We start from the raw sequence: 24,995 nt of genomic DNA, 5'->3' as shown, positions 1-24,995 counted from the left end.
ACATAAACGAATTTTTATCAACGTCCTTTAAAATACGAAAAAGAGTTTTCCTCTCTCACGTTTATTAAATAGATGTTCCTTGAGGTTCAAATCGTTAAAAGCATAATATTAGGTTGTCCGGAAAGTGTCTTTCTTTCGTGTTCTTTACAACAAATGCAGCTTCATACAAACGTAAAACCAAGTGTGTGAAATGTCGCGGTGTTTATCTCAACAGAACAAAGACTTTTCGGACAACCTAAGACGCTAAAATGGATAAAAGATGACAGATCGAGATAGAAAGGTTTCTAAGATGAGACTTTTTAAGAATAGACAAATTCCGCGGTACGTAGGATATATCTGTTCGATCGACTGATCGTCGGGATGCGACGTTTCCAACGGCAGTTTCTCAGCGTGTACATAGCAATGGTCGTTCGAAGAGATTCCGTTTGGAACGAAACGAAAGGCGTGTCAAGCTGAAAGAAAGGTACCGAACGGGCTATCGATTTTCGAAATTAACGTAGCTTGTTAGCGGTGGCATCGAGTTTTCTCGTCGTCGGACAAAGAAAAAAAGACGAAATAATGAAAGCTCGTCGGATGGTTTCAGCGAAAAATGGATCAAGCTGTTCTCGGCTCCTCTGTGTTTTAAAAGAAAAGGCAAAGAGAATTTTTACGGAAGAACCTGCTAAAGCGTTATCCTCTGCCGAACGAAGAACTTAACACGATGTAATATTGAATTGGCAACTAAGTGATTGCGGATTTTCTCGTTATCATCTCATAACAAAATCCGCAATCACTTAATTTATAGCCAACGATTGTCAACTGTTTGGCATCTAAAATATACAGTGCGTGAGAAATAATCTTTCGTGTTCTACTCGTTAGTGCAAAATTTCGAATAGAATAATTTTACAATTATATCATCGTTGTGCATGCACGAACAGAGCACAGGCAGACGCAAGAAAAATCTTGTAACGAACGAGTAAGCGCTAATCTGACCTAATTGCCTAGGTTCTTCCAACCTATCTTTTATAAAATATCGAGTAACATTTGCAATTTGGTCGGTATCTCCGATTTTTCCCAAACAGATTTCAAAGAGTTGTTTAAATAAGCAAAATATCGCAAAACAATGTGGCGAATTATAAGTACTTTTAATTCTACCATAAGTCGATCTAACATAAACGGCATTAAATTCCGTCATTTCCTTTCGCGATTCGCCCACTATCGCTGAAGCATCGAATAAAAACGTATCACTCGCGCGTACTAAACCGATTATTCATTAAAAACGAGCAAACTCGACCTTCGTGAAAATGAAGCTTCCTATCTTCGCGCGTAGAATATCTTCTTCGTGACTCGTCGATAACTAGCCAAACTCACGTATACCGAACAAACGTCGAAACTCGCTTCTTCCACGACGAACTATCTTTTCTCTCGATCGACGCGCTCTAACAACGCGTGGCGATGAACGAGCGAGAACGAGAGAGAAATCAGAGCTTTCTTTACCATCCCACTAGCCATCTTTCCCGTTCTGCACAGTTGCTACACGTGGGCAAGAATCTCGTGAGTGGTGGTGAGTCTCTGGAGGAACAAGGGATCCAGCGGTGGCCGACAGTCGAAGGGTTGTTCGCGTTATTACGTCTGTGCGCGTCAATCAGCGCGTCGAGTACGATCAAAGCTGGACGGGGATGAGCTTAAACTCGAGTCACTGCCAGATGCACTTGCGGCGTGGAGTGTTCGCGTTTGGAGCGGGAATATCGAGAGGGCCGTGTACAACGTCCGATATTCCACTGTTGGCAATCGTTAACTTTCGCAAACGATACTTTGGTTCGATCTTCGTTCGGGTCTGGCCTTGTTGTCCGAATTTCTGAGAAGTGGTGGTGTTCCGTGGGTTGGTTTAGATTGTATCGGACTAGCGTTTCTTTCCAACTATTTCGGATCTTGCCTCGGTGTCTTATTTCGATCTGAATTTTGATCTCGAAGATCTTGGCGCTTATAATAATCGATCAAATTCTGCGAAAATACGATATAAATAGCTACATAAAAGGAGAAGAAATACAGGGAACATAGGTAAAACTGTTTTTAATCTCAACGTCTTCGGCGAATGTGAATTTAAAAGATATGCGAGATCGTGTTCTCGATTATCTATCAAACTCGATGTAATTACCGCAAAGTATTTATCTTTTTCAAATTAACAGTATAGCGAATTTTGAGTAATCGGAAGACTAACAACATGCAAAAATGTTACGTGACAAAACGCCTACTAGCGAGCAAAACAGTGGTGGCTTTTGTATTATCAGCGACGAAGGCAACGGACGCAACATAATTTTTTAATTATAGAAAATACTGAGATATGATACTGAGGATCGTTTCCCTGCGAGGTGTGTGTCTCGCGTGGGGAAACGCAGCTCTAAAATCAACGTTGCCGGAATATTACGAGATTCTAAACCTCTGACTGCTCCTTTTCACTCTAACGCTGACGCTAACTCCGACTATGTCCATTCCCTAATTCCCATACAGTTGACAGCTATATTTTTCACTTAAAGACACAAAATGGATATTCATTTAGGGCATTTCTTTTCATAATGAGCCCTATTTGCATAGGAGCGTAACACCTCCAGCGCAAATGAGTAATCTGTTTTCATTTAGATCGTAAGGATTTACCGTGAATATATCGCGTAGCTATTTCTACGTCACGGGTTGCCTCTATTTTCCTTGCATCACCGTAATAGCATGACTGAAATGACAATCCTGGGGAAATCTCCTTTCTCAAGGGAAAAATTCGTATAAGCTCGGCTGAACCAATGGTGTGCTTATTAATGTTGCGAACGTTTCACTTCAGTCTAATCAGACAGCCCTTACGCGAAGTGACAATTTCCATAATATTATAAGATGATATATTACATATTATCTGAAATATAATTTATATATTATACGAATTTATATGAATTTATAGCGAATTCATAGAAATGGCTTACGTACAAAGCATTTCATACGAAAGTCTCATCTGCCTCGACAAATTTCGCACATCGTACGAACTTATTGGCAACTAAGTGATTGCGGATTTTGTCAATACCACCTAATGACAACATCCGCGATCACTTGGTTGCCAACCCAATACATTGTATATTTTCGTCATTTTCGTTTCGACGTATCAAAGGGTACGCAAGTGTGTATCTTTAAAATGCGATCAATAAAATATTTTTTAACAGAATTCGATTGTCAAGCTACGTAAATTATGTCCATCCTTCCGGTAATTTTTATTACCGTTATAGCTAACCCGGTTATGGCCATTTTTCCATCAAGCAACGCGTCAGAGAGAACTCGAACGACGACAACGACGAGTAAACGCGGCATTCGCGAAATTAATTGGCGTACCGGCATTATCTTCGGACGAACGTTCGCTGGCTACCACTATCTATCTTCTCTGGTAACGATGCGAATCTTATTAGAGGTGTTGGCGTTCGCCCGGCAAATTGAACTGGATTGCGTAAATTAAAGCGCTTTGCGATGGCCAAAAAAGGAGGGATGGTAGGCATTTTCAATTTCGCGACACGTCGAACCACGTCGCTTTTATTCAATAACTCACGGACCATTTCCGTATAGCCGGTTCAACGCGTAATAAATCATTTTATATCGTGCGTAGTTATCATATAGAGCGGTTCATCAAAATCGAATTTCCGTTCTCGCGGTTAACCCCTTAGCGGCGGGATAAAAGTGTTAAAATATTCGTTTGATTAATTAATCTATTTACAACGTGTGATTGTTACGTCGAAACTGTATATACAATTTCTATCGTCATTGGTAAGTGCGATATATGAGATAGGATTATTCAGAAAAATTTACATAAAGATTTGAGTAAAGGAAATTCCTGTGTATCCGATGACAATTTGAGGGAGGAAACGCTTTTACAATTTTGAGAGCAGACAACCGTCAGAACAATTTTAGTATTGTAATTAATACGTAAATCTAATGTAAAACAGAATGAGACGCTGACTAGGAAAAGAATATTTTTTAAATATCATCAATGATCCAAAGTAGGAAATCGGTTTCTTAGATTAGACCACAGGTTCTAAATTGAAAAAAATAGAGATAAAAGAGATAAAAAATGCGGGTGATCCCACAGAGACGCCTTTCAAACTTCAAAACGCGAATTGCTATCTCTATTTCTAGAAAGATCTGCGACACGTTCAAATTTTTTGCATAACCCTCGACACTTTTCTTCTCATCGTCGACTCTACGTTCCAGCGTAAATTTTCATACATCGTATCTCCTGGATATTTCATTCGAATCCGCCACACCATTTTTACCTATCGTTACTGCACATCTTCCATACTATTTTCAATCATTTCGACCGGTCCAACTTAAGAACCATCGGGTGGATCGATTTAAGGAACTCGCTCGATTCCAACGTTCGCGTGTAACACACAAAAATTATTACAAGTATCAGGTAACACACGCAAGATACGACCCTTTTTAAAAAATTATACACATACGAATTCGAAATTTTCCTACCAATAGAAAGTCACGCTTGATGATTATCGCGTCATCGATTATCGATCAATCTGCAGCGTTTCCTTTCAACGCTGCTACTAAGCAACACGCAGGCTATAACTGCGAGTTAAGAAACGTAGCCTAAGGCAATTTGTACGCCGATGAAGATTATAGCCCCGTTATTTAGGATCCGATGCAAGTTAGGCAACTTTCCTGACATGCTGTTTATCGGTTTTTCGTTTTATTGCCAATAAAACAGAAAACGAACGCTCGCAATTTGCACCTTGTGCTTCCTTCTAATCGGAACAAGAAATATCCCATAGCAAACGCATTTTACTGCACACCACAAACGAACACCGCGTGTACGTGTGTCCTTCGCCAGGAACGCAGAGTATTCAATTCAGGAAACAACCAACAAATCCTTCACATGTCTCATCTCTCTCTCTCTCTCTCTCTCTCTCTCGATGATTCTCTGAAATGGCGCCCGGTAGTAACAGGGTTCATTCTCTTTTTACGAGACAGCTTGTTCACGAGTTGCTCATCCGGGTGTGAGTTTGCCCATTTTCCAGTGAAACCGCGTTACAAGGCAAGAAGCTTGATCGCGAGAACCGTGCGCGGTGGTGGTGCGAAAACCGGGAATTGTAATAATTTATCAGCGCCAGCATTCGAGACAGTGACGCGAGTGGCTTGGTACTCGTTAAACTATTCGCTCTACGGGAGCAAGTTTTCAGAGGCAACGAGAAGATGAAGAGGAATAACAAGGGACCGGGTACATATCTAGAAACCAGTTTGAATAATTCAACAAGGCGCGCTCGAGCAGATGCAAAATGAATAACGAGCTTAATAACTGCATGTCTACTGCAATTGGCTTTTGCCTGTATCGGGGGAATAGTCTCGATGCCAACTACGGCACGCTATCTACAGCTTCTCGCAGATTCTACTCTTCGAACGTTGTTTTTCCAATTTTATTGTCCTTCGTGCTCGTCCCATATATTTAACAATAATTTTACATGCTTCTTCCAATTCGTTATACCACTTTCTTCGTTATGTGCTCGCAATGTAAGTTAGTTGCCTTTCGTTCGTCATACAACTACCACTTTCTGCCGTATAGTACGTTATATTACATAGACACGTCACTGAATTGAAAAGATGCAAAGTATCAATTATTACAAGCGACACGCTAGCGGCAGCTGTATATGCAAAGTGAGTCGATAAGAAGTATCGTCCAAAAGTATCTTAAATTGTAAGTTTTCTGGAGAAACGTCCTGGACGAATTATGTTGCGTTTGAAGGGACTCGTCCGATGGATACAGTTTTATTTCCCGTTATCTTCTATTTTCTGTCACATCAACGTGCTATCTTGAGTATTCTTTTTTCTTTTAATTGCGCTTTATATTTTTTATAACACTAGTCAACCCGATTGGACATTGTCTACAAACAAGTGTTCATATTGGAAAACTACTGTGGTTTGACAGATGTTGCAACCTTAATTTGTCAAATTTCACGTACGAAGAAGAAAGACGACGTATGGAAAAATGTAAATTTGACGAACTATGGTTAGAATACCTTGCAAGTTACGATGCTTTCTCGGCATAAATTGGTTAATACTGTTTTGCAGTCACAAGTCTAACTTCATAGAAGGTATACTTTAAGAAAGCTCAAGGTCAGTTTGATATCTGAGAAAATGCAAGATATCGGAGAATAAAATTTCGTCCATCCGATAAGTCGCCTGAAACGCGGCACAATTCATTGAAAACGTTTTTCGAGAAAACCAATAGGTAAGGTGTTGTTTTAGATAGCGCCGTTTATCGACTCACCCTGTATAAGCGCACGGCAACCTGTTTAAATTGCAAACAAAAATTTCCATAAATTAATTCCGGCTAATGGAGCCAGCAATTTCCACGTTGCCGCCGTCACGCCGTAATTCTAACGTTTCATCGTGTTCAACAGTTTGTCACGAAGCATCGTAAACCGAGGCCGCAATGCACAAATGACAGTCGGCGCCGTGTTATCAGATGCAACGTCGTTAATGTGTCAAGAAGGAAAACGGCCGCAGGATCCTGAAGGCGCAAACTTTATACCGATACGATACGTGAAACGCGTGACTTCTGAACCGAGCGCGCGCTATATTATTTCGCGGTGGAAATTTTCACGTCTCGACCGATCGGACGTGTTGCGAAGAAAAATGTCGTCTCTGAGGGCACGAGAAATCTCGCGATATTGAATTTAACCGCGAAATATTTCGTTAATTTTCCAGCTTCTCTATACTCGGATTTTCTTTTGTAAATTCGTCGCGAACGAAACTTCGTTCAGTTTGCAAGTAAATGCGTCGCCAGACACTTAACGGTCTGACTTTTTGCTCGAAAAAATACACGAAACGATTGCTTTGCGGCTAGCCGAGGTATGAATTATCAAATTGTCGCTGACTCGAGCAAGTTTATTTCTCATACGTAAGACGAAACAGAAGGCTGACATTAAACGGATCGTGAAAGCCAAGAGCTTTCATCGAATTGTTGGAGCGAAAACCGAAAGTGTCAGAAGAGAGTGTACGGTATAGGTTCTGCTTCTTCGTGGAAGAAACGATAGACCGTGTTTGTAAGAGACCACCTTTGCACAATTATAAATAACGAGTATAAAAGGAAGAAAATGTCTTTGTCCTTGCGCGATGAAAGATCCGACTTTGATATGGCTATGTACGTCGTAGCTATCTTCTAATTAAACGAAGACTGAGTAAAGATATTCTTGAGAATTGCACGTATGTTCTTCTAGATATTCGTGTCCATCAATTTTAATTTTTACTACAAAAAGTAAGTTTAAATAGAGCTCGTAGTGATTTAATACAAAGCGACAAAGATACAACGCCAACGAAACGAGAAAAACAATACCAAAAAACGAAGAAATAGTAGTAAAATAATAATAATAAGAAAAAAAATACGATGAAAGTAAAAAAAAAAAAGAAAAATAGCAGGTATAAAATGTTAAAATGAAAGAATATAAAATAACAGTAAAAGATAATATCGACGAAATTACGACGATAAATCACGATAATTTGCAAGAGTTATTTTCTTGCCGAGATAATTTTTTTACCAGGTTCCATCGATCTCCGGTAAAAGCCTGACATCCCGTTAATTAAATCACACTAACGACAATATTCCGCTTCAGGGCAAACACGAAAATTTCCCTAGATTACCAGTCTCTTCATCTTCGACTAATTAGACCCCTCAAATGAGATTGATCAAGAAGACAGCCAATTTTTCCGCTGAACGTGTTTTACTATGTAAACCATCGACTCGTAACGAGACCATGATTTTCCTTCGTTTTTCGTCAAGGGACAGTAACGGTACCAAAGGAACAAGTTTGAGATGGTAAAGATGTAACAACGATGTAATGAATATTGGATATTATGAAAGTATGAAGTGGAAAACGGCTACAAAAAGTATTGACGCGTCATTTTATTTGTTATACCGTTTAAATATCAATTGACTAGATACAAATACTCGTATGTTGAATTTCATCTAAATTTGTCTTGCTTTTCATCTAAGAATGGCTTGCTGATAAGATTAAAAAGAAAATTTCGTTGGAGAATAAGGCTATGTGTCAATACTTTTTCACGAGCATAGTATATCAAGTTGAGAAGCTTTTCTGTGAGAAAGGATTTCTCGTACAAGTTAAATTCCGTAATGTATAGATTTTTCTTCTCTTTCTCTTTCGTCCAAGTTTGAATTAACTTCGTATTAACGATGATAAAAATAGTAATAGATAGTTCAAATAGATCATAGACATATAAAGAGCTGAAAAAAATAGACTTACGTGGAAGACTTACGAAAACTGCTTACACCGGTCACTTACCTAAAACAGAGACAAATTGATGGTATGAAAAATACGCGCAAACTCGGTCACACACGAAATTGACAGATTAAAAATATAATTTTAAGAGTGAACAGAATTGTTAATAAATAATTTTGCCAACGATTTTTCGCGTTAATTGTACCTTGTACGTACTATGATATATTTTTTAGGATACGCAATTAAATTAATGCATTTTGTCGCTTCTTCCCTTTATTTGTTGCAATTTCTGTTTCAAACCGTCTTTTTTCAATTTTCCATTTGCATCCTTTGTCTGTGTGGACGTCACACGTATACCGTGAAAGTACGTGACGACTCGGATCCGTGATAAATGCAATGAACGTGTTAGAAGAACCCACAAAAATATCCGAAAAATTCCGAATGGAAAAAGAAAAGAGAAAATTCCAAACAAATCGATTTTTTCTATTGCCTATTGCGCAACTATGCGTCCACGTAGAGCGAAACAACGTTTATTTCGACCACTAGAACAGCATAAATGGTTATTTCGAAAATTGAATTCTCTGTAGCTGAAGCAAATAATTATTCATAAATTTTTGTTTCGTAAACAGGAGCGTCCCCTTGTTGAAATTTTGTCTTTCGAAATGCCATCATCTTTCGATTTTTTACTTGCACGAGCATTTCCCTTCTCGACCATTCCGTAAAATTTTATTCTCACTCTCTCTCTCTCTCTCTCTCTCTCTCTCTCTAAATCCCACATTTCGATGAATTTTTATTCAAGTCAATCGACAAATGGATTAGCACAGTGCATCGTTTCGAAGAAGAAAAAACAACTGTTACACAAAATCCTATCTTTTTCATTTCGAATTATCGAATAGTATATTAACAGATCGAGAATTTCTGCGTATTGGAGGAAAATTTAAAGACGCAAAAATGCACGCGGTGCGTATAAAACGTGAAAATATATAAAACATCTAAAACCATAAGGTGCCTGCTCTTTAGAAATATTTAACAAATAAAACGAATTTCTTCTCAAATTCCATTTCATTAGCGGCTTCCTTTTCCATCAAAATATTAATTTGTATAAATATCCACGGCAGATTGTCTTATCACGGTACAATCTTACGTCAATCGAGCGTGAAAGAGGTAAATGAAAAAAGAAAAAGGAAGACAGCAAAGCAACGCGCAAGACTCACGTCCCAATCAATTGTACATTGATTGCAAATAGCGAGATATAACGATGCAACAGCCTGCAGCTGTCTTCTCTGTAGTCGCGAATCGATACCGCATAATCGCAAATAGAGAAATGCAAATCACGTTTCACTTGCAAATTCCTCGGCTCTTTATCCGCGCTTAACTTCGCGAAAATGGTCGCCGTTCATCGACCCAAAAACGATTATTGTTTACCGGCGCTCGATCTGTCGCAAGAACCTCGTCCGATAATCAACTTTGGAACGCCATTAAACAATTACCAGGAGCTCGAGCGAATCCGTAGCCTTCGCTTTATTTCCTGGTCGATGCAATGCAAAATGTGCACGAATCGTGTTCGCCAGCTTCCGAACGTGGCCTCTGTTCTTGCAATTAACTGCTCCATCGAAATCTCCATTTTTTCGGTCCTGAAATCGAAGATGTCGGAACGACATTGTCTCCGACCGACTGCGGCTTGGAACATTCGCGTTGTTAATAATAATAATGACGACAACAATGAATATTATGTTTATATCGTTTCTCGATGTGTAAATGAAATTAATTAAATACTCGCGTCATCCGACGTGTCTTTTTTCTGTTTTTCTTTCTGACGAAAATAAAATGTTCCATCTGGTGCATTTAATTAATCATGACAATTAATTGTCACGTTAATTACATTTGCTACACGTGCAGGTATTTCAAACAATTACGCAAACAGTTACATAATTTTTTAGATTCGATCCACGAGGACAAGAACGGCGCGAAGAGAATTCATTTTCTCAAATATTCCAAAATGTTAATCAGCACGATCGAATTAAACGAAACGGTATGGCTTGGACAGGTTGTACAAGAGTCGAGAGTAAACACGAATAGCAAATAAATCGAAGCGTAGACAAAGGTATGAATATGCGGGTAAAACGGCGTTAGCAACGATTCGTCTTTTTGTACATTCTGCGATTTACGAATAGAATAATCCTACGTTTCCTATAATCCATCGAAACGTTTTGCTTTGCGTATCAATATTTTACACGGCACAGCAGGGGATAAAACAAATGAAATAAAAATATTAGAAATGTTACTCGTAAAAGAAATTAAGTTTATTTATGCAGTCTCGTATCTCTACGAAGAGTACACGGTAATTTGTTTCGTCCGTTGAAAATTGTAACAAATATTCCATTTCCGATATTTCGCGTAACTTTGTACGTTATAAGCGTTCTGTGGATTTTTCTAATTTATTGGTTTGATCAAAAATTCTTAAAAATCCTCAGTCAAGTAATTAACGAATATCGGCGCGTGGGACGTCAAAGGAATGAGATAAACGAGTTTACAAGAGCGCAAAAAGACACTGCATCGTCCATAATTCAAATAATCCAAACGATTCAGAATTTTATTACGCGGAAGGCAAACGTACGTTTGCACAATGCAAATAGCGCGCAAAGAGAAAGAACGTCTATGCAAAAAGAAGCGTGTTTCTTTCCACGTGCAAGGAAACTTTTCCCATAAATATCGTAGAATATAAAGAGCAGGAGAGTGAAAAAAAAAAAAAAGGAGAAACGTTTTGCTATTAAATTCCTGTAAAAATTCGCTATCGTTGGAAACACGACTATTCGCTTTCGTATGCGTTTCTTTTTTCTTCACCGCGGAACAACGAAGCGACGTGAAACGGAAATTAATCAAAACTGGAACGAATATTACAAAGCGAATTTAGAGAAATATGTTTGGCTAGACAATATCGTAAAATAATATCCCCTGGATGTATAAATTACATCTGCATCGTAGCAGTAATTACGCGCGATATTTAATACACGGCAGTATGAAGCATTCGTAATTACACTTGATATTTTAATATCTCTCGTGGATACGTTTCTTATACGTTCGGTATACGGGTATGATAGTGGAAAATAATACGTAAACTTCGCTTTTCAGGCCTGTAAGTTAAATAATCGTGTCAATGGAAAATAAATTGTTCATATTTCGTACGCTTTCGCGTTATTTCGTATCAGTGGAAGTAGAAATTTCCCATTAGATCGTAATCCGAGCGTTGGAAAGAAAAGGTTAAACAAACGTCGTGGAGGAACGAGGAAAAAGAAAAATATAGACGAAGCGTAGCAACGGGATAGGAGAAGAAGAAGAAGGAGAATATAATCAAAATTCTGTTATTCAACGAAAGGATTGAAGCGCGAAATTTCGACGGAAAAAGATCTTTTTTGTCATCTAATCCTTACAATTTCTCTTCTCGTAGTATTTTTCTTCCTTTTACGTAGACTTTGTTACAGTTTCTGGATGGAAGGAAGATTAAAAAATGGCACGGCTTACGGGCACAATAACTAAAGAACGGAATGTCTTAAGCCGCGGACTGCAAAATAAAGTTTCATTATCCCGCGGATTAGTCTTATGAACGTACGTCTGGATATACTTTTAACTGCCACTTTTGGCCAATATTTGACACGAATTAAGGGGAGAAAGAAAGCTTGCGTTCTGTTGCAACTGTTATCTTTCTTGCGGCTTCTATCTTTGTTGTCCAATTAATTTTTAATCCTTCGTAAATTGCGAATTTTTCGTCTTGAATTATGTCATTCGTATTTCACGATCTGTTGTTTACATTCTAAATACCTCAAGAGTCTGTACAAATGATATTGCAGCGATGATCGGCACAAACCGGGTATTCTCAATGAATCTGTAAAATATACATGTTTTTATTTCATACTTTTATAAATATAACTTTCTCGTTCTAAAATTCAAGGTATATCGGCTGCGATAAATTTTGAGAATATTCCAAATCATAAATTATCGAATGGAGAAAAAACCTAAAAAAGATGAGAAAACCACGAGATGAAAGAGAATGACGGAAGAACGAATGGACTGGGGGAAAAAAGAATGAATGGACTGGGAAAAATACGAAACACTAAAACCTGAATGCTTACAAGTAGAATGCGAATTCTACTTATTCCAGTTATTACTATACCAATTTCGTATTTTCATGAACATTTAACTAGCTAAAGAAATACTTGAGAATTTGAATGGCGATGTAGCAACAAAGGTTACTTTAAAAACGCTAATTTAAATTTCATATCTTCCCTGATGAACGATAGGCAAAACAAAAAACGTCAGGTAAGCAGAACGTTTTAATCTCGTTATATATTACAGTTCGTATCCTCGGTTTCAACAGGAGGCCCGTTTTTCAAACAAGCAACGGCTATGATTTATTGCGCGTAGAAGCCAATAACAGTGACTAAACGTAAAACGAGTCAGACCAGGAACACATTTGAATCCGATATGGTTTGAATACGATTAAATCGCGAGTGGAACGCAAATGAACACTTGCTCGTCCTCGATGGGCTTTTGATATACAGCCAATTTGATCTAGTTCCACTTCCACAACGATTCAATGATAATCAAAATAATTCAAACTTCAATTATTCCGCAGCGTCTATAGCGTTCAGCCTGGCTGTGTTTCCCCAAGATATTGCGTCGAACAACAATACGACAAATGTAGCAGTAAATCGCGTACGACGTAAAATGGTTTGTAAAGTGATACGTTAATTGCGACGTGCGAAAGGAATTTATAATAATCGACGTAGACGTCCAAAGTTATTAAAACTTGCACTAAAAAGCGTTAGCAGAAGAATTCGAACACTTGCAGACGAACCAGCGCGATAGATCAACGCGTTCGCTGCTATAAGTTGAATTGTAAGTTGAATAAGCGATGCGTTAATTGCGACGTGCGAAAGGAATTTATAATAATCGACGGAGACGTCCAAAGTTATTAAAACTTGCACTAAAAAGCGTTAGCAGAAGAATTCGAACATTTGCAGACGAACCAGCGCGATAGATCAACGCGTTCGCTGCTATAAGTTGAATTGTAAGTTGAATAAGCGATGCGTTAATTGCGACGTGCGAAAGGAATTTATAATAATCGACGTAGACGTCCAAAGTTATTAAAACTTGCACTAAAAAGCGTTAGCAGAAGAATTCGAACATTTGCAGACGAACCAGCGCGATGGATCAACGCGTTCGCTGCTACAAGTTGAATTGTAAGTTGAATAAGCGATACGTTAATTGCGACGTGCGAAAGGAATTTATAATAATCGACGTAGACGTCCAAAGTTATTAAAACTTGCACTAAAAAGCGTTAGCAGAAGAATTCGAACACTTGCAGACGAACCAGCGCGATAGATCAACGCGTTCGCTGCTATAAGTTGAATTGTAAGTTGAATAAGCGATGCGTTAATTGCGACGTGCGAAAGGAATTTATAATAATCGACGGAGACGTCCAAAGTTATTAAAACTTGCACTAAAAAGCGTTAGCAGAAGAATTCGAACATTTGCAGACGAACCAGCGCGATAGATCAACGCGTTCGCTGCTATAAGTTGAATTGTAAGTTGAATAAGCGATACGTTAATTGCGACGTGCGAAAGGAATTTATAATAATCGACGTAGACGTCCAAAGTTATTAAAACTTGCACTAAAAAGCGTTAGCAGAAGAATTCGAACATTTGCAGACGAACCAGCGCGATAGATCAACGCGTTCGCTGCTGTAAGTTGAATTGTAAGTTGAATAAGCGATACGTTAATTGCGACGTGCGAAAGGAATTTATAATAATCGACGTAGACGTCCAAAGTTATTAAAACTTGCACTAAAAAGCGTTAGCAGAAGAATTCGAACATTTGCAGACGAACCAGCGCGATAGATCAACGCGTTCGCTGCTATAAGTTGAATTGTAAGTTGAATAAGCGATGCGTTAATTGCGACGTGCGAAAGGAATTTATAATAATCGACGTAGACGTCCAAAGTTATTAAAACTTGCACTAAAAAGCGTTAGCAGAAGAATTCGAACACTTGCAGACGAACCAGCGCGATAGATCAACGCGTTCGCTGCTATAAGTTGAATTTTCGCAACAGTTCCAACGCTGCTGACACAGACGTTAGCTTTTTCTTACTTTTCTACAACACGGACGTAAAACATTTTTATGGTAGCTGATCGAACACTCTCGTGAACGCCGCTGTAATTCCAACCAGCAGAGAATTCTTCTTCCACCATGTGCGAAAACGTCGAATGGAATCCGCTGGAACGCGATGATTAATGTTCCAGACGGGAAACGTCGTCGCGAACGAAATTACGCTACAGAGCGGCCCGATTAATCGAGCATCGGCTGTCGTCCCGAATTTGTCGGGCCGAGGATCGATCATTATTTAGAGCCCGAGAGCTCGATCGGAATGAACGTTCTCGGCGAGAAGTTGGCCACCGGGTCGGGGATAACTTGCCCGACTAATTGTAAGACGCGATTATTTGGTCGACGATACGAGCCTCGGGCCCTTTTACTGCGACTCCAGCAACCGATGGTAATTAAGAGGCAATTTGTAATTATCCTGGATTGAAGGAGATCGGCGGAAATCGACCGAGAGAATTGCGCTCCAACAGTTTCTACCTCGTCATCTCTATGCTAACGACGCTCGTTTAGAGAAGCGATCAGAGCAAAAATCGTTCGTTCATTTTCCATTCTTTCAATTTTCCAATTTGCAAAAATCACAGAAATACGTCGTTTTAAAGGGCAACGTTGATATCGTTCCAACGACAGTCAGAGAAGGAGGAAGATATCGACGAACAGATGTCGACCGCTCCTCGTTATTCCAAGACACGAGAGATTTTTTATTCGCGTAAGCAAATATTTGCGATATCTGTGCAGGGACGACGAAAAGTGAAAACGCAAGGCGGCAAACGTCGTATCTGTAATCCGTTCGAAGGTCAGTTTATTCGTGGAAACACGCGCGACTGGCGCCACTCGATCGAAACTCACTTTGATTTTATTCGCGGAATTTTAATGAAAGCGAAACAGCACGCCGAGACCGAAGAAACTGGAACACCTGTGTGATTTCGTGTATTTTCACGTTTCTCATTAACGCCGCGAAACCGGCGCTTTTCTTCCGCAAATAGTCCTATACAAATTTTAATAGAGCCTCTTAAACGAAGGCTAAAACACGGTTAGGAAATATCGATGGCCATTTCGACACGTGTTTCTCAAATTAGTACAGCGAGAGGAAACTTTTCTTGTTCTTATTCTTCTGGTATACGTATGTCATAGTCGTTGGCTGTCATTTAAAATCATTTAAAACGTGCCATCTCATTCGCTTTCTTCGCGACGTAATATGGTTGATAAATCGTAAATTCGAGTTATTACGATCAATCTGAAAGATCGAAGTATCGTCCAAGTTCCCCGAAGTTTTAAAATTATCGAACGTTTCTGTCGTTTGTAAAAAAAGAAAAAAGAAAAATTGTCACGTTTGAAATGTAATCTGCGAAATAGGTCTACCACAGAGAATATTACAGCAATTTTTGATTCAATAGATAAAATATAAATTTTCAGAATACAATTAATCAAACTCGCGAACGAGGATTTTTAATTATACGCTCGCTACTGCAGGTACATTGTTTCCTTTTTCGCCGCTGTATGCGCGAGAAATTAAACGGTACCTGTATAGGAAATTTCTTCTTATTTAATCGAACGTTAAGCGCGGCAATCGTATCGTAGAATGGAAATCGAAGGAAAATTAGCCACACTTGATAAACAATTTTATTTATTCCACGTTCGTGTCCGTCCAATTTTATATATCGTTTCTCGATTCAATTACGTCAACCACCTTGTGCATTACGTTTTAATTTTTCAAGCTTACGGTCAGCAACCAATTTTAGCATTACAACGTACACGAAACTATTAAACAAATCTCAACTTCGTATAACGAAGGCTATTTTCCAATTCATAATTACCAACCGTTGCTTCGCAATATTACCATTATTTATCCGGTCTGAGAACAAAGAAAGAAAAAAATGCAAGCCAATAATTAAACGTCAGAAGCATAAAGACCGGCAGAGCGCGTCCTGTGTACATTAAACCGCGTTGTAAGTTCACAAATTGTTCAAAAATGATCGCAACATTTTCCTAGTTGGCTGTAAACTGGCGCAAGTATCCTCGAACAGGTTTCCGGTGGACAAGGCCGTTAGAAACGGCGTGGATCGATTTCCTTTCACGGAAATCTGTTTGCGCGTAAAGAATTAATCCCGTGGCTTCTAGTTTCTCGTTAATCCACGCGAACAAAGGAGCCGAGTTTCTTCCAACATAACCATTTTTCTTTTTACGTTTGCCCGCGGAAATCGCGGCAACTGTTATCGAACTACGAGATGAAGCCGCCGGATCGGTTGACCAACTCTGAAAGGTAAATCAGCAAATGAACGAAGTTATACGCGGAAAGGAAATGGAATGAAATCTCGTTCGAGCAAGTTACTCCCACGAGCTCTGCCCACCTACGAAAATATCTCAAAGCTTATAATCGACGTTGCAATTGTACGAATTTAACGAGACGAAACGCTATCGCGAAGATAAAATAAAATAATCTACGTATTGTACGAAGTGTAATCGCATTGGTCACAGGTGCGCGAGACAATTTCTCCATGAAGGACATGTTAGATGGCGAACAAAAATTCCGCTCGAAATGGAAAATAATATTTGCCTGGCAGATCTAGCCACCGGTAGAATTTTCAAGTATCTGCGACGTACCGGGGAAACAATAGCGACTCCACTCGACGTCCGGTTATTTTCCTTCGAGCTCGCGGCGGATGTCAGTAACAGCTTTCCGGCAGTGTCATCTCGAGAGGGCCGGCATTAACGCGATGAGAACGAAATATTTATTTGCACCAACTTGCCGCTGTTGGAATCCGCGGTAGCAACCGCGATCGACGAATTGCTGGCTCGGCGAAAGAATCGTGTCAAATACCGCGGACGATAAAATAATTCCAGGGAAACTGAGAAAAAGAGAACGGAGCAACTGAATGTGAAATTGAAATCCTACGGTTGGCGAAACGTAGAACGTAGACAATGTAAAATTGTCTAATCTCCGTCGACTTGATAGTTTTCTTGCTAAAATTTGAACGACAACGTCTTCGTATCAACTATAATTCAATTTCAAGGGATATTTGTAATACGCGTATCCCTTTGAAAATATGTATATCCGATACAATTATCTCGGTTAATCCTTTTTGGTGTAATTTTTATTGGATATGGAAATAGGTCGTTGTGGATTTCTTGGTGAAACAAAGATAAATTCGTCGAGAAGAATTTATTTCTACGCCTGTATAGAATTGAATCTCAACCTTTAGAATCGAAAGAGTCGAAGAATATTTCTAGTTTGTTCTGGCAAAGGACGTAGTGCAATTTTAGAAATCCGTGTAATTCAAGCGGCGTAAATGAAGCCACATGGACGAGGAGAGGAACGTCGAATTCGTAGAAACGAAGGAATATAATTGGCGGGAAAATCGATAGAGCGGGAACGCACATATGCCATTAATGCAAATTTATGTCGGACTGTTTTCCATTTCTCTGTTCAGCTGTTCGTAACCTTCTCGGAATAAATTAAAATTAAGCTAATCATTCATAGCGGAATAATTAATTGCTCTAGTCCAAATGTTCTTTGTCATAGCAGTCTATGTATATAAATATGATATACAAAAGGAAGATGACAAGGGCAAGTCGAAATTGAGAAATTTTCAAATTTCGATTATATTCTTATATAACGTGCCACAAAATGGAAAAAAAAGAAGAGGAAAGAAACGAGAACAAAAATTGTAATATTATTCCAGCTTTTATATTTGTCAATTTTTATGCGAAACGCAAGAGCCGGCCAAACTCCTGTCCTCGGTATAGCATTACGCGGAATTACGAATTAATGAAATCTCTCAACGGTAACTATTTCGCGGATAAAAATTTCGTAAGCAGCTTTCTACGGGTTTTCTCATTATGGTATAGTTACCAACGAGCCATTCTGTTATGACTTCATTATGAAACTAGATTTTTAACATCAACTTAATAGAAACTACCTGTTTTATTAATAGCATCTGCCATCTCGTTCCACTTTGTCTACTTTTTAATTATACAGAGTGCTGTATGACCGTACGCGTACCACCTTAACAACAAAGCGAATACACAGTAAGATTAATTCGTAAGACAAGGCATAAAATAATAAAGAACAAGGTGAACCGAGTTAATACAACGTGCCCGGATTTCGCCGATTTTTAACATCCGTATCTTGCAAAATCCAAATGGCCAATACAAAATTTCTACTCTATTCGTCTTCCGTGTATCTTTGCAAGAAATCATTTTAAACGCTACGTACTCTCTAACTATAGATTCGTATAAATCCTGGAACTACTTCTTCTAGAACTGGTATTTTTCATCTCAGATAAGCAAATGTGATTTGTTTCTATCGTGTGTATTATATGATCTAGTCTATTAAGCGTAATTATCATCCCAATTTACGTAATTTAATTAAAACGTTTCCACGTAATTGTCGTCCGGTAGCGAGTAATCAGCGGTTAACCAGTAGATAATTATATATCGAATAATAATATATCGAAACCTACAAAATGCTTTGCGTAATTTTAGAAAAATTGTTTATATCGTGAACTGTCGAACCGCAATTATAGAGAAACTAAAATTATATCAATAAAAGGAGAAATATTGAAATTTATTCGTATGAAATCTGTTATAAAGAACTGTCAAGAGATTCGGTGGCCGCGAACTCGATCGAATCATTTTTATATCTGACAATTATTTTCGTTGCATGGCCAAGGGAAGAGAAAGCGTACGCGGTCATTTTTAAAACTCGTTCTCATTCGAGCTCTACTACTCGTGAATTTAACGATTACATGGATACACGATGCTAGGTACGAAATCCACGTCGTGAAACCACAAATTGGACAAGACAACGTGATAACGAGGTAAACGATAGTTTCGTTATCGATAGGAACGGCTACACGGCGGCGTTTCATACGTTCACACGTGCTCGTGATAAGGAAATTTAGAACGGATGACCGCGATCCCATGCACGATAACTTAATGAACTTCGATCCATCCTGACCTATCCGTTTCAATGCCTGTTCACCTTAACGAACCTTAAACGACCAATTTTACGGCTTCAATAAGCCGACTATGTATCAAGAGATTTAACAAATGCACGGGTTAATAATTGATATCTTTTGCTTTTTAAAAACGAGCGGCACGGAACGTGTTTGAAAATTGTCGAAACGCGTGTGGTATTCTTTTTAATCGGAACATACGTAAGTTGGAAATTACTCGATCGATTCGACGTTTACGTTCGATCGTGCAACTTGTTTAACTTATTTAAGAAGAGAAAACGAAGAAATTTTTATTACGATTGCGTTATTACAATATTTATAGCGAGAAAATGTAGATCGAACTTGTACGGAAAATTGTACGCGCCCTAAAGAATATAAATGAGTGTTGCACGAAAGGATGATGCCTTTTCTCGTTTCTCTCCCTTTGCACCTATTACATAGCTTTTCGACCTCGTCGTCACCCACTTCTCTTTCCGCCTGTTTTCCTTTCTTCTTCTTGTTCCTTTGTTGTCCGTCTTTACCCTTTACACTGCACCTGTCTCTCTCTCTCCTCTCTCTCTCTCTGTCTGTTTCTCGCGCTATTTACGTCTTTTGTCTACTAGATATAGTACTACAATATAGTACTATAAAGATATTTCTTAATAATCAGGTGAAATGATATCGCGAAGGAAACCGAGGTATTCTCGTACGAAAACGACGTTCGATAAAATTGATCGACTTTACCGTGCATTCTATTTGGAAAGAAGCAGAAAAACAAGACATTAGGTTGTCCGAAAAGTATCTTTCTTTTACAGATACGTCTTTTACAACGACGCATCTTTATACAAACGTGAAACCTAATCTGTCGAACGTCGCGATGCTTATTTTGATAGAACAAAATGGATCGTACGTAATTCGATGAAATAATATAAAACGGAAAATATTGTGCATCAATTATCTCCTTATAGAACGAAAGAAACTTTTCGGACAAGCTAATACGATATTCTTGCACCTCTGATCGGTGACGTTCTAAAATAATACGGTGAATCAACAATACGATGGAGCTGTTCGATCTTAGCTGCTGGTGACTCGAAAAACCACGAATCGAATATACGTCAGGGTGCACCGGATAACAGTGGCTTGAAATTCATGTATGATATTCAGTGCAACGGTGTTATTGGCAACATTTGAATATCGGTCGGTCGGCCGCGAGTCTCCATAGGAATAAACTCGAATATCCAGGGAAACAGGGAATTTTTCTACGCGGTATCTGCTGATCTGCATAATAAAAGTGACGCACCTGTGCCGTGCAGGTTGCGCGAACAGGCGCAATCGTCCGAAACCAAGAACCGAGACTGGCGTTTAGCTATAGCGTTCAAGCACGTGGAAGAAGATATTGCGAAATAATAAAGTGTTTTAGATTTCTTAGAGTTTCGAATTTAGTTTCAAGTGTTACGAGATCCTCTTAAAAAATTTCTTCTTTCCATTTCTTCCTTTCTCTTTTTTTCGGTTTTTTTTTTTTTTTTTTTAAATTGTAGAAAAATACGAGTTCGCAATCTGGCCACAAATGAATGAAACGTTTACGATCTATTTATGCGCGCGAAGAATGAACAATTTATACGAGAAGAGAATATTAGAGAAACGATATTATCGTAAAATTCTTAGAGTAAACGATGCGTAGTTGTCGTTATTGGCTGGCTGTTTTGCACGGATGAACCCGTATGTTCAGCTGGTTATCGCGTGTCTAATTGGGATGACATTATCTGGCTACCTGATACGCCTATGCTGTGTGCACTGTGCATGCTTCAGCTTTTGATTAGTATACTCAGCGGCGTATTATCGGTATCTACACTACTTAACCCGTCCATTGTTGCACGACGCTCTTTATCCTACGAAAAAATTATCTGTACCATAAACCAGGTTTTTCGAATTTTCTCTTTCACGCATCGCGACGATAAAAGATCTACTTTAAGGGGCAAAACTAACTTTTATACTCTACTTTATATCTCTATAATTATCTCTGTTTAAAAAAGAAAGAGCAGAGATGTAGGATTAACAAAAGCCTATATTTGTTAGTATATATTTTGTTTAATATATAGAGAGAGTATTATGAAAGTAAAAAATTATACAACCTGGATATTTGAAATGAGAAAAGGTATCCGTTGCTGGGAAATATTATGTTCGAATAATAGACATTAGGGTATTCGGATAATGGGTGTTCGGATAAAATGGGCTTCGCTGTACTTAAATTTTCATTGTAGTCTGCTTTCCGCGCTACTAACGTAGCTTAACTTTTTAACGTACGTTCCAGCAAAAAGGAATTTTTCCTATAAATACCATTCGATTTTCTTCGAATCTTTGCATCCATAGAGATGTTAAGAAAAAAAAAAAACAACGTATATGACGTCAGTATGAAAGCTTTCGTATTTGAAATTAAGTAATTAATAATGAAAATTATATAATCCCTTGTCGTTAAAGCGTCTCTGACGCGTTATTGTACAACGTGGTATAGGAAACTCGTAATGTGCACCACGTCAAAGAGTTAATATACCTCGTCATTGTACAATAAAATGAAGATAACTAAAATTCTCGTTCGAAAATATTAGAACGGTTAAATTAACAAAAGAACAAATAAATAGATGAAGAAACGTTGGAATATCGATACGAGTTATACGAGAAATAGAAGAAGCATATTTAAAGGTTATGAATATATGAATTTACTTTTTCATCCCCTACAAGGCTATGGAAAGGATGTGTTCCCATTTAAAGAAACATCGATGACCCGGAAGGAAAATAACCCCGAGGGAAACATACCTCCTACTGTCCTAACTGCTCCCCTTCAAATCGCGTAACCTTTCCCTCGAGATTAGTTTCCTACATTCTCACGAAACGGTGTTATTTATTGGTCAGTTTCATTTAACGTATCAAACTTCGCGACTCTATTAAACACACATTTATACGACCACAAATACATATCGGGATACCTACGTGTTATATCTGTTAACACTAGAACTACCACACCAGTCAAATTAACTGGTAACTACTTCGTGTTATATTTTTCCCCTGCAATGATGTAATGACTTTCGCAACGATAACCAAAAGAATAATATAATGAATTTTATTTTCTTTTTTATGTATTCAAACTCGAAATAATTTTGTATCGAGGCTACTTATACCAATACCAGTCAAAATGACTGGTACTTGTCAAAGCGTAAAAGGGTCCTGCAATCTGCTTATCGAACCTCAATTAACCAGTTTCCTCGTTTTGTACAATTTCCCACACGTTTTTCAAATTTTTACCGCGTATCGTTCGATACGATGATATCGGTTATCAGGAAAATTCCGGATCGATCGCTAAATCGCTAGATGCTAACGCTTGAAATGCCACAGCAGTCAAAATGACTGGTTCTACAATTTTATAAATATGTCAACCCTCGTTTAGGGATCACAGTCCCAGATTGATTAATAACGTCGAGGTTGAGGTTGACTGATTGAAGAACGAGTGGATGAATTTGTATTAGAAAAGTATATTGAAATAATTAAAGGTATAAGTATAATGTATAAGTTTATGCTGATTCAGATCCTTATTCTCTTAGTGTTACTAGACAGTGGAATGATAGAGAGTACGTTCATATATTTATAGCAAAAGGATATTACCAAAAAAGTTAAGCTTATAACTTGGGCTAGAGGCTACAGGCAACATAAATAGAAATCTGTTTATTAGTTTCTTTGTTCCTAGACCTTGCAACCCAAAACATAATGTATACTCGATACAATAATATGCACCACTCCTTATTTAGAATATTTCTGTATAATAGCAGTCTGTAGGTCACAGATATACACAAATAAAGATGTAGAGTTTTTCTTCGAGTAGTTACTTCAACAAATAATACCAAAAGTGTGCTACATAACATGGAAGTCCTTCTGTAAGAAAGTAATGAGTCAATAAATATAAAAATATTCTATCATTAAGTATTTTTTAGAGATCAGTGATTTTCACTGGTTTTCGTAGAAATAGCTTCGTGTTAACTATCGGCAGTTCTAGTGTTAAGTTCTACTTGATTTGGTGTTCTGTGTTATAAGCAAACTGCGAGTGTTTACGCATTTACGTTGCAATTTTTAATTAGAAACTCGTTATAAAATTCAGCAGGTGAAACGAACCTTTAGGTTCCATTTTCTTAAATCGTATTCGCAAAGATAAGAGTTCTACATGAGCGATCTAAGAAGCGTAAGACGAAGTAACTTCCAAAGACGTTTTGAGGACTGGAAAAAACAAAATTGTATTATTTTTAATGGGGATTGGTTTGAGCAAGAGAATATAAATATTGAGGAACACACACTAACTGTCATTCTCTATAAATCTCTATAAATTATATGTCAGGTTTACATTAGAATTAGGGTTAGGGGCGTAAAGCGAATCTTCGTTTGGATTACACGTCGTCGTTATGCAATAGAGAAGACATTGGCTAGTGCAAATACGATTACCATAGAACCGGACAAGTAACCGTGTTTATTAGATACTCGAGAGACTAATGACAATGATCCTAGGTTCAATAACGAATCCGCGGACAACGGGACGGTAGTCGTACGCACTCGCAAAAAATCTAAATCGGATTCTGTGTTAATATTCGCTGACCGTAAGGAGTTATTCCTTTTTTGTCGATGAGACCGCAAGAGACCACTTTCCGTCCCGGTGATACCCCAGAGGAAAACTATGACGGGGTGTGTCTAAGGACACGAGATCATCGGATTCGTCGGGGACATCTTACGTTCGGAAAGTAAGGGAAATTGACGTTGCTGCTAATTGGCCAATCTTCATATCGGTAGTTAGAAAAGGATGCTAGCCGCCCTTGAGGAAGGGTTGCTAGTGGGAGACGTCGTTCGTGGAAAAATAGGTCTCTCCTGTCTTCCCGTAACTGGGACAAAGACTGTGTATCTGTTGAAGGATTTTAGGTAACTAGATATTAGTGTTTATGACGGTCCTCGGACTAGCCGATCACGTACTGTGGAGACGCGTCGACATCTGGTAAACATCCTGCCCGGAGAATAGGATCTGCGTGTGGCGAGCTACGGGACAGAAACCGTTGGAATGTTTACTGCCACGTGCCGCTACAAATCTTTCTTTTAAGGAGAGCTATAGGATTACTCAATGCGTTTGTTAGATGGAGAGTTCGTCCCGTTGACCGCGGCCACGTTCGGCGACTAATTGTCGCCTTGAGCCCAAGCTCATTGTCACAAGTCTCAAACAAATACAATTGGTTGACAATTGGAATGACGGCAAATCGTTTAGTTACAACTGTAGATTTTAATTACAACGTTTTTATGGATTTTCCCGAGGTTTCAGAGGGAAGGCACCGGTGTCCTCTTATCTCCGACATATATATTTTATATAACTAGCTACAATTTACAATTGTTATGATACTCAATGTCATAGTTGACTATGAAGTTTTATTGATACAATAAAATCGATCGTTCGAATATTCGATCTGTGCTAAATATCGGTAAGTGTCCTGATACTTACGGTCGCGAATGTATATACGACGAGCATAAAATATAAATTATGCTGATGTAACAATATCGCGCGAGAAATAATAATCCAACGTGGGCATAACCTTCGCCGTTCAGCTACCGGGTAATTAAACGCGTGTAACG

The 24,995-nt window shown here is 38.5% G+C and overlaps 1 protein-coding gene across 1 annotated transcript in view; it reads right to left on the bottom strand.

Moving 5' to 3' along the window:
* The window catches only part of LOC126867132 (26S proteasome non-ATPase regulatory subunit 1), a 94,819-nt gene that overhangs the window by 44,142 nt on the left and 25,682 nt on the right, over positions 1 to 24,995 (bottom strand). The window lies entirely within an intron of this gene.

This window comes from Bombus huntii, chromosome 6 (assembly GCF_024542735.1).
Source record: "Bombus huntii isolate Logan2020A chromosome 6, iyBomHunt1.1, whole genome shotgun sequence".
Classification (NCBI taxonomy): domain Eukaryota; kingdom Metazoa; phylum Arthropoda; class Insecta; order Hymenoptera; family Apidae; genus Bombus; species Bombus huntii.
Note: the sequence above shows the minus strand (reverse complement) of the source record. Positions and strands in the feature narration are given on the sequence as shown.